Source organism: Leptopilina boulardi, unplaced genomic scaffold (genome assembly GCF_019393585.1).
Source record: "Leptopilina boulardi isolate dan_hultmark-lab unplaced genomic scaffold, ZJU_Lbou_2.1 LbouV2_332, whole genome shotgun sequence".
Classification (NCBI taxonomy): Eukaryota; Metazoa; Arthropoda; class Insecta; order Hymenoptera; family Figitidae; genus Leptopilina; species Leptopilina boulardi.
Window position 1 is genome coordinate 3,915,153 of NW_026137899.1, and position 11,761 is coordinate 3,926,913.

Sequence of the window (11,761 nt, forward strand, 5' to 3'; positions counted from 1 at the left end):
CATTAAGGTGGCTTGTCCACACAATGAAGGAGCACTCGTAGGAAGGCCTACTATAGGTCAAAATTTAGGGCTTTTTTAAGGCTCTTGAATGCTCTATTGTCGAATTTAATGCCGGCATTATTTCGCGAATTATTTGCAAAAATTCAATTTTTACGTTATCTCAGTTTGTCCACATCATGAAGGAACACTCGTAGAAAGGTCTACTATGGATCAAAATTTAGGGCTTTTTTAAGGCTCCTCAATGCTCTATTGCCGAATTTAATGCCGGCATTATTACACGAATTATTTGCAAAAATTATGTTTAACATTACAAAAGTTTGTCCAAAAAACGAAGGAAAACTCCTAGGAAGGTCTACTATAGGTCAAAATTTAGGGCTTTTTTAAGGCTCTTGAATGCTCTATTGTCGAATTTAATACCGGCATTATTTCGCGAATTATTTGCAAAAATTCAATTTTTACGTTATCTCAGTTTGTCCACATCATGAAGGAACACTCGTAGAAAGGTCTACTATGGATCAAAATTTAGGGCTTTTTTAAGGCTCCTCAATGCTCTATTGCCGAATTTAATGCCGGCATTATTACACGAATTATTTGCAAAAATTATGTTTAACATTACAAAAGTTTGTCCAAAGAACGAAGGAGCACTCATAGGAAGGTCTACTATAGGTCAAAATTTAGGGTTTTTTTAAGGCTCCCCAATGCTCTATTGTCGAATTTAATGCCGGCATTATTTCGCGAAATATTTGCAAAAATTCAACTTTTACTTGATAAGCTTGCCCATTTTTGATGCTACTCAGCCACTAGTCAGACCCTAAATAGCGTTGCTTGTCTGAAAAGTCTAGCCAAAAAGGTCGTTAATCCTAGAAGTACCACTTTCACGAAAAAAGTTTTTATATATGCTAACATTTAGGGCTCAATTAGGGCTAATTTAGTACCTCATGCAAAAATTTAGGGCCCTTTACCTATTTGAAGTAACCCTTCGTACTGCTAGCTTGACGTCAAGCTGGATCTGAATTAGTAGTTTTTTAATTTCTACTAATGAAAGAGTGCGTATTCGTTTACTAATTGAATTAGTAACAGTTATGACTAATTTGTAGTAAAAAAAAATACTAATTGCTAGTAGAAAACTACTAATTTATGGAGTAAGTCGTATTTTTTACTATTTCAAATTAGTAAGCCGATTTACGCTATGAATTAGTAGTTTTTTACTAAAAATTAGTAAAAACTGTTACTAATTTAATTGGTAAACGAATACGCACTCTTTCATTAGTAGAAAACTACTAATTCAGATTTAGAGAGTAGGGTTCTCAACTAAGACTATTTAAATTTTTCAAAAACCACCCCTAAGTTCAAAAAAACATCTCCAATTATTAAAACTTGATTTAACCTAACAATAATCATATAGGACATAGGAGCTAAATTAGTGTTCTTCAATAGCACTAAATTGACTTTTTAAAAATGCACTCCTAAGCACCCCAACCATGTAACTGATAGAAAACCAAACACAAAACCTACCCTCAAATAATTCAAACTTAATATTTTCAAAAACAAGTACTTATGAATTTAGGGCTAATTTAAGGCTCTTAAATAGAACTAAATTAAATGTTCGAAAATGATCCACTAACTTCAAAAACTACTAACTGGGTAGTTCTAACTCAATTTTTTCAAAAAACAAGTACTTAGAAATTAAGGTTAATATAAGGCTCTTAAATAGAACTAAATAAATGTTCAAAAGTGATCCACTAATTTTAAAAACTATACATGAGTATTTCAAACTCAATTTTTTCATGAAAAAGTACTTAGGAATTTAGGGATAATTTATGGCTCTTTACGAGCACCGAATTGGATATTCAAAAATGATCCACCAACTTCAAAAACCACCCATGAGAAAATCAAAATCAATTTTTTCAAAATCAAGTAATTAGAAATTTAGGGCTAATTTAGGGTTCTTAAATAGCACTAAATTAGATGTTCAAAAATGATCCACCAATTTCAAAAACTACCCCTGAGTACTTCAAACTCAGTTTTTACAAAAAACAAGTACTTTGGAATATAGGGCTTACTTAAGGCTCATTATTATAGCACTAAATTGCATTTTCAAAAACGATCCAACTTCGAAAACTTCGCCTCAGTAGTTCAAAAATTTCTTTTACATTTTTTTATCGAAAATAACGATTTTTAATAAACAAATTAATTTTTTTAAACTGTGGAAGCTATTATTTTTACTTTTTTTTATTTTTACATACCTGAAAATAGTAAGAATATTTTGCAAAAAAAAATTTCGAGTAGTCATCCAAAAAGGGTAATCAGGTTATCAGTAAAACATTTTACAAAGTATTTTAGTAGTATTTCCATGTATGTAAATATACAAAAAGTAAAACAACGGGTCTAAAGTTAAAAAAAATAATTTGTTTATAAAAAAATCGTTATTTTCTTTAAAAAATTCAAAAATAAATTTTTGAACTAGTCGGGGGTAGTTTTTAGGATTGGTAGATCATTTTTAAACAGCCAATACAGTGCTATTTACGTGCAATAAATAAGCAAGTAATTCTTAAGTGCTTATTTAAAAAAAATCGTTTAGACTTGCTAAGATAGTGTTAAATTTGGCATAAAAGCATTTAAGAGTTTTAAATAAGCCCTAAATTTTGACACCTAGAAGACCTTCCTAAAAGTTTTCCTTCAATGTGTGGACAAACTAACATAGCGATAAATTTGAATTTTTGCAATAATTTCGCGAACTTATGCCGGCACTAAATTTGGCAATAGAGCATTAAGGAGCCTTAAAAAAGCCCTAAATTTTGATCCATAGTAGACCTTTCTAAGAGTGTTCCTTCATGGTGTGGACTGAGATAACGTAAAACATGAATTTTTGCAAATTATTCGTGAAATAATGCCGGCATTAAATTCGACAATAGAGCATTCAAGAGCCTCAAAAAGCCCTAAATTTTGACCTATAGTAGACCTTCCTACGACTAATCTTTCGTTTTTGGAAAAACTGTTGTAATGTAAAACATGAATTTTTGCAAATAATTCGCGAAATAATGCTGGCATTAAATTCGACAATAGAGCATTGGGGAGCTTTAAAAAAGCCCTAAATTTTGATCCATAGTAGATCTTTCTACGAGTGTTCCTTCATTGTGTGGACAAACTGAGATAACGTAAAAATTGAATTTTTGCAAATAATTCGCGAAATAATGCCGGCATTAAATTCTACAATAGAGCATTCGGGAGCCTTAAAAAAGCCCTACATTTTGACCTACAGTAGACCTTCCTATGAGTGCTCCTTCATTGTGTGGACAAACTGATATCAAGTAAAAATTGAATTTTTGCAAATAATTCGCGAAATTATGCCGGCATTAAATTCGACAATAGAGCATTCGGGAGCCTTAAAAAAGCCCTAAAATTTGACCTATAGTAGATCTTCCTATGAGTGTTCCTTCATTGTGTGGACAAACTGATATCAAGTAAAAATTGAATTTTTGCTAATAATTCGCGAAATTATGCCGGCATTAAATTCGACAATAGAGCATTCGGGAGCCTTAAAAAAGCCCTGAATTTTGACCTATAGTAGACCTTCCTATGAGTGCTCCTTCATTGTGTGGACAAACTGATATCAAGTAAAAATTGAATTTTTGCAAATATTTGGCGAAATTATGCCGGCATTAAATTCGACAATAGAGCATTACGGAGCCTTAAAAAAGCCCTAAATTTTGACCTATAGTAGACCTTCCTAGGAGTTTTCCTTCGTTTTTTGGACAAACTTTTGTAATGTTAAACATAATTTTTGCAAATAATTCGTGTAATAATGCCGGCATTAAATTCGGCAATAGAGCATTGAGGAGCCTTAAAAAAGCCCTAAATTTTGATCCATAGTAGACCTTTCTACGAGTGTTCCTTCATGATGTGGACAAACTGAGATAACGTAAAAATTGAATTTTTGCAAATAATTCGCGAAATAATGCCGGCATTAAATTCGACAATAGAGCATTCAGGAGCCTTAAAAAAGCCCTAAATTTTGACCTATAGTAGGCCTTCCTACGAGTGCTCCTTCATTGTGTGGACAAGCCACCTTAATGTTAAGCTAGCTTGTCCACAAGTTTTTTAAAGAAAATGCCGAGCATTAAATTCGGCATTAGGGCATTAAATTAGCCTTAAATTAGCCCTTAATTTTCAAATAGGTTTTATCCAGATCGGACAATGTGGACAAGCTGGGTTAACGGACCTACTTTTTTTCTGTGGAAATCTTGATTTCAGCCTATTTTTGAGGCTGAATTTAAGGTAAATAATAATTTAAGGTTTATCTAATTGGTAAACGGAGTGAGACCAATTAGACAAGGACACAATTATGCAAAATACATGGGCTTAATTTAATGTGTAAACGGTTTTTAGACTTTGTTTTTACTATGTATTATTCAGTGTATTATTACACAGGGGTTTTTGGGGTCGCTGATTACAAATCAGATATCAGTTTTTTTAAATTAAAAATGGCGGATCTAATATAGTGCACATTTGTTTAAAAACAATATAAAAATGATTGTAAAGGATTTGCGATTTATGCCAGATAGTGATTTAGATTTTAAGTATAAAAACAATTATTTGAAAGATTATATTGTGCTTAACGATTTATTCCACATTATCGCATCGATTTTCAATCGTTCTAGTTTTATGTTTTTGCTAAATGGAATAATACACACATTCACATAATCGTCGCAATACATGCTTGAGAAAACAAGGAACTTCTTTATATACTAAACAACAAAAATTATTGCCGTTTGCGAGAAAATTTTTACAAATATTTTAAATGGAAGAGCCGAAACCTTTTCCATTTCAATAAATATTTCAAATTTTCAAATTATACCTACACTGAAAAGAAAGCATATAGAATGGGCTTTAGAATACGGCAATTTTTGTCATATAAGTAAAGTAAATGCATATACTGCAATTTTTGCTTGGTTACTAAGGTAAAAGACATTTCTAAAATAAATGTGATAATTATATCAACAATATTAAAACTATATTTTTATTATGAAAATGGATAAAAGTGTTTTCAGAAATAGTAATAAAATAATATTTCATTGATACCCGTGCAGAAAAATGATGAGGGCCCCCAGTGGGGGCACTCATGGATCGCCATCATGCCATGAGGGGCGCATATGGACGATCCATAGCGGCCCCTCATGGAAACGACATGCTTATCGATGAGCCCTCACGTTTGTTCTCAAGTTTTCTTTAAAGTTTTTTAATCAACAATATTAATAATAATGGTTAATTTATAATAAATAAGCTTAAATTATGAATAAATAACATATTTATTTACTAATTCTTCCATTTCTAAATTAAATATTTAAAGCTAAAAATATTTAAGCTAAAATTTGTTTTACACAACTGTCAAATTCGCTTGATTAATGACACAGTGGAATAATGTTAGAAAAATTTTTTTGTGTTAAGACTTGGCTATGATGAGACGAAAGCACTACCCCAACAGAGAAATATCCCCAAATGGCTTTGAAAAGTTAGCGGCTGTTTGGTTTTTCTTGTAATTTTAAATTTTGATAATTCAGTTTTTTTAAATTGCTCTAATTGGTGATTGGCCAGTAAATCGATCATTCTTTAAAATAGCTTCCCAAGAAGCACGTAATATATCCTCAATATCAAGGTAATATTACACGTCAGATTCGTAATATAACGCTGTAATATTACAGTAATCTTACAGTGATCTTAAAATGTCCGCCTCAAGGTAATATTACAGACTGATTTGAGTTATTCATAAAGCATAAAAAACGTAAATATATTATAAGTCAATTTGGCTTGTTGGTAAAACTCTGGACTCGTGTGCTTTGAGTTCGGGGTTCGATTCCCTGGATGGGTAGATTTTTTTCGTAAAGAAATGTTCCCATAATATTACTGTAATATTCTCTTGTAATATTACCTTAATATTACGGTATAATATTACTGCAATATTACTGTAATATTACCTTAATATTAGCGCGTAATATTACAGTAACATTACCGGTAATATTACCTTGAGGCGGACATTTTAAGATCACTGTAAGATTACTGTAATATTACAACATTATATTACGAATCTTACATGTAATATTACCTTGATATTGAGGTTATATTACGTGCTTCTTGGGTTCTTACCTTCTCTAGAGTAAAATTATGGTTTTTATTCCAATATATAAATTCCATTAACAAACTATGCTTAAAAATCTTTTTCAGTGATTTCAGTCTTATGGCAATTATTCTATATATTTTTCTCAATTTTTTCACACTAAGCCATAAAATATTTTATTTTATTTAAATTTTTACTAAAACGTTACTTAAATTAAAATGAAATAACCAGTTATAACTCTTTCAAAAATTTAAACAAAAAAATTATATTCAGGTCAGAACAAAAACCTGAAAACTGTGATATTTTAGTTCTCAAAACATTAACTGAAAGTGATTTTTTAAGCATAGTTTGTTTATGAAATTTGTTTATTGGAATAAAAACTACAATTTTTCTCAAGAAAGTAAAAATCTACACTACCGTCGGAAGTTATGCGATCTCTGCTTTTTCAATAACTATAGAACGGTTTAAATCTTCAAAAAATTTTAAACTAAAATTTTTTCTTTTTTTATTTTATTTTCTAAAAGCAAATAAAATTCTGAATAAAATAACACCTCGACAAAAAGAATATGTTAATTTTTCAATTAGCTATCTAAGAAGAATCCTATTTTCAATGTTTTTATTATTTTTTTTAATTCACTGACAAAAATTAATATTTTTAAATGTTCTTGGGCTCTTTCGAATGGTATTTTGTAATGCAATTCAAATTATTAAAAACAATTCATGTCCACAATCTTCCCTGGATTATGCAAACCGTGAAAGTTGACTCAAAAAAAGTCAAAAAATTATGATCAATATTTAAATGACAAAAAATGATAAATAAAATGTGTACATCTTAAATTTACTTACATAAATTAAAGAAGCTTAAGATGATCTATTTACTTGATTTTTAAACATGATACTTTGTTGTGAAAATGAATTTTAATTTTTTGACTTTTTTTGAGCCAACTTTCACGGTTTGCATACAGTAGGGAAGAATTTGAACATGAATTGATTTAAATATTTTGAATTATAGGGGAGGATGGGTCAAGGATAGTTAGTAGCTCTATTGCCTATACGGCTTCTTCAAAAAGGGCACTATTCTTCATATATACTTGTTTTAACACCAGAAGACGTCAAGAAAAATTTGATCTTGATGAGATATCATTTGTGGAAGCTACGTGTTTATTTATGAAAATCCTGTTTTTTCTAAAATGTCTGAGTTCTGTTTAAAACACTGTTTCAGATATAAACTGTTTTAAATATTTATTTATGGCCAACAAATTTTTTTGGTAGTGCTGTGAAGTGTTTTGAGGTGCTTTTATCCAATAAAATTAAAAAACCCCACATTTAATATATCTTTTATTGATTATTTTTCGTAAAAAGAATTTTGATAACTACACTGAAAAAAAGTTCTGGTTAAAGTTACTAGATGCGCCTGGTTAAAAAATTTCTAGTTATTTTAACAAGAAAATATAGTTAAAAAGACTAAACAGTTCTAGCGGATCGCAAGAATGGATGAAAAAGTTAACCAAGTTCTGGAAAATTGGGGTTTGGGAGAATTAAAAGATCTAATTAAAGGTAGGTTAATTAATTTTATAATATAAGTGAAAAAATTGTTGACGATCGGCAAACCCGTTCGTGTGGAAATTAGTTTGAAGGTTATGTTGAAAACGTGCTCGACACGTTTTATCAGAATTTTAGTTCTGAATAATCATATTTAAATAAACATTATTAAGAGAATTTCAGTGTAAAGGTGTTATTATTTGATTGCATTTATATGTACATAATACAAATTTTTTTAATACATATTTCATAATAGACAGGGGATCACAGACTACACTGAAAAAAATTCTGGTTAGGCAATATTTAACATTACTTTCTAGTTATGTTAACAAGAATTCTAGTTGAATTAACTAGAATTCTCGTTAAAATAACCAGAATTCTGGTTAACCTAACCAGAATCAAAATGTTAAATATACCCTAACCAGAATTCTGGTTATTCTAACTAGAATTCTAGTTATTCTAACTAGAATTTTTTTTCAGTGTATCACTTATTAACAAATTGTTTAAATTTTGTAATAAAGTTTTTCTACGCACTTTTATAAAATATTTTATTAAATATATAAACAAAATTTCACAAAAAACAAAAATAATTTTTAACGTTTCACTACAGTGATTAATTTAATTAATAGTAATTTAATAATAATAATAAATTTAATTAATTCTAGGATTAACTAGAATTTCTGGTAAGATCAACCAGAAATTTTTAACTAGAAAAATTCTAGTAAGATTAACTTGAAATTCTGGTTAAATTAACCAGAATTTTTTAACCAAATTTTCTAGTACTTTTAACCAGAAAAAGTAGTAAGGGTATATATAACTTTTTATTCTGGTTAGATTAACCAGAATTCTGGTTATTTTAACCAGTTTTTTTCAGTGTATCCTTGCCCCAATAGTGGGGCAAGGATAGTTAAATTTTTTTTTAATTTTCCGCGAATATTTCGTAGGCATTGCAATCCACAGCAAAATAATGTATTACAAAATTGTAGCTAAATAAACAGGCTTTCGAACGATACTATTCTTTTTCTGATGCCTGTTGAATTTTAGCTACTAGATCCAAAAATGTCTTACCTAACTATCCTTACCCCATCCTCCCCTATAACAAAATATCATTCCAATGATTCCAAGAACGTTAAAAAATATTAATTTTTATCAGAGAAGTAAAAAAAATAGTATAAACATTGAAAATTGGGTTTTTCATAGATATCTAGTTGAAAAATTAACATATTCTCTTTATCAAGGTGTCATTTCTTTCAGAATTTTATTAGCTTTTGTAAAATAAAAAGGGATAAATTTTAGTTTTTATATTTTTGAAGATTTAAACCGTTTTATAGTCATCGAAAAAGCAGAGGTCGCACAATTTTTGACGGTAGTGTTTTGTAAAAAATGCACAATTTACTGACTAAACACTGATTAGAGCGATTATTCAAGAAAACACTGAATTACTAAAACTTAAAATTGTAATAAAAACCAAACGGCCACTAAGTTTTCAAAATCCTTTGGGGATTTTACTCTACTGGGGTAGTACTTTCATCCTATCATAGTCAACTCTTAACCCATTTTTTTAGTGTTCCACTGTGTAACATGCATTTGAAACCTTATAGTAAACAAAGCCAAAATTTCCTTTCTCTACAGAAACAATTGCCATATATTATATGCATTTACTTTAGTTATACGACAAAAATTGCCGTATTTTAAAGCACATTCTATATACTTTTTTTTAGTGTATGTAAATCTAATTTATTATTTAAAATATAAATTATTATTAATATAAAGTAAAATTTAAATTAAATTACCTAATCAGCACGAAAACTTACAGCAAGATGTGCAAGATTGCAGTGCAAACATGTAGCAAGTTTAGTGCAAGCAACAAAATGTCCTCTTGTGGCAAGGTAGTTTTACAAAGTTGCAGCAAGCTTTGGTTAACGTTGCCCTGCAAGCTTGCCACAAGAGGACATTTTGTTGCTTGCACCAAACTTGCTACATGTTTGCACTGCAATCTTGCACATCTTGCACGGCAAGCTTCTTACAAGTTTGCTGCAAATTTTCGTGCTGATTGTGTAAACTCTCAAAATTAAATATTTATTATCATTTAAAATAGGTTTTCTCTTGTTTAGAATTTCATTTTAAAATTATGTTTAAATAAAAATTGATTTTCGGAATTTAAAGTACATTAAATTTAATATTTAATACTGTTTAAAGTATTAATTATAGAACATTTTTTAAATTTAATTAAATCAGGCCTCGGATCAACTATCACGTGATGAAACCCAATCGGTCACACTCGGCAATAATCGGATATTTTTCGTACACTATCGGTAAAGTTCGACCAATCGAATGCTGTTAAGTAATAAAATTTCTATTTTCAATGGGAATGTTTTCAAAAAACAATTTTAGATAATGCAATAACTAATTTTAAGATGAGCAATATTTTTAGCACCTCTGCTTCTTTCCAATAAAAATATTAATATATTTTTAAAACAGAGGGTAATATTTGAAATTTCAACTCTTACTTTTTATAATTATTCTAGTTAAAATTCTTTTTGTGAATATCTCTTTTCATTCTCTCTTACTATTGGTTTTTTGTAAAAATAATTATTATAATGTCAAATTTTAAAAACTAAAGTTTCTCCATGTACTGTGTAAGATAAAAACAAAGTTATTTTTTAAAAATCGATGTTTATAATAAAAATATCTTGACCAATTACCGATATTCTCGCGAATGATGTATGAAATTATAATAAATTCAATGAAGGGTTGAAAATACGACTATTATCTGCTTACGCATTATTACTCTTTGCAGCTTTATGAATAAATAAATTACAAGAGCTTAGCTGTACGTTATATGAAACGCGATTTTATTTTATGCATCAGATGGAATTAAATTCATTTTACCAAGTACCTAACATGTTATTATCTTAAAATTTTATAAAGTAATTGGAATAAATCGAATTACATTCATTTCCCCAAGTATCTACTATGTCATTACCCATTTAAAATTGTATAAGATAGGGTGAGTAACTATGGAATAATAAATACGGTTTTATTTCTTATACGCATAAGGAGATCTATATCTATACAGTATATAGCTTGTTGCCAATTTATATCATTTACAACATATCCTCAATCATTATAATTTAGTTACATGTTAAACTTGTACTCTGTACAAGTATTACAAGTACAAGTGTACAAGTATTATTACGTTATAATAATTAAATACAAAGTTTTTTTTAACTGTTGTCATTAACTATTACAAACAAAAATATTGAACAAAAGTAGAGGATTTCAGGTGAAGTAATCGAGGTGAAGAAATTTTTTTTCCAAATTTGGATAATTTTCAGTTATATAGGATGAAAATTTTTCGTAAAATCAATTTTTCATCTAGATAAACTTAGCTGAAAATTCTTACATAAGAACCGGCATCGAATAGACGATTTACAAATTAAACAAGAAGGGTGTCCTTTATGTTTATTTCATAAACATTATGCTTCCTCATTGTGTGAAGCAAAAAATTCGCTTCCTCGTGAAGGAAGCAATGAATTTGTCCAATTCAATTGATTGATTTAAAAAATTTCGATTTAAAAATGTTTTAAATTAATTAAATTTTTTGAAAAATAAAGAAAATTTTAATTAATTTTGAGTGTAACATAAACTTTATATATACGAATTAATTCGTTTTAATGCAAGGAATACAATTATTTTATTCATCAACTTGAATTTTAAAAAAACACAAAATTTTTTAGCTAAAATATGAATTTTCGATTTTTCAATTTTTATTATTTCTCAAATTTTAAATCAAATCTATACTTTATATATACCAACCAATTCGTTTCAATGCAGGGAATAAAATTATTTCATATATAAACATGAATTTAAATAAACACATCATTTTTTAGCAAAAATGAGAATTTTTGATTTTTTTAACTTTCATTAATTCTTTAAATTTTAATCAAATCTATACTTTATATATATCAATCGATTCATCTTGACATAAAGAAGTCGATTATATTACATATTACCTTAAATTTTTCGATTTAAAAATTTTTTCAAGTAAAAAAAAATTTTTGGAAAAAAGACGATAAAATTTTTTTTTGGGGGTATTTTTAA

At 28.6% G+C, this 11,761-nt stretch overlaps 1 protein-coding gene across 1 annotated transcript in view; it reads right to left on the reverse strand.

The window, feature by feature from the left end:
* The window catches only part of LOC127285384 (uncharacterized), a 91,138-nt gene that overhangs the window by 63,010 nt on the left and 16,367 nt on the right, over window positions 1-11,761 (reverse strand). The window lies entirely within an intron of this gene.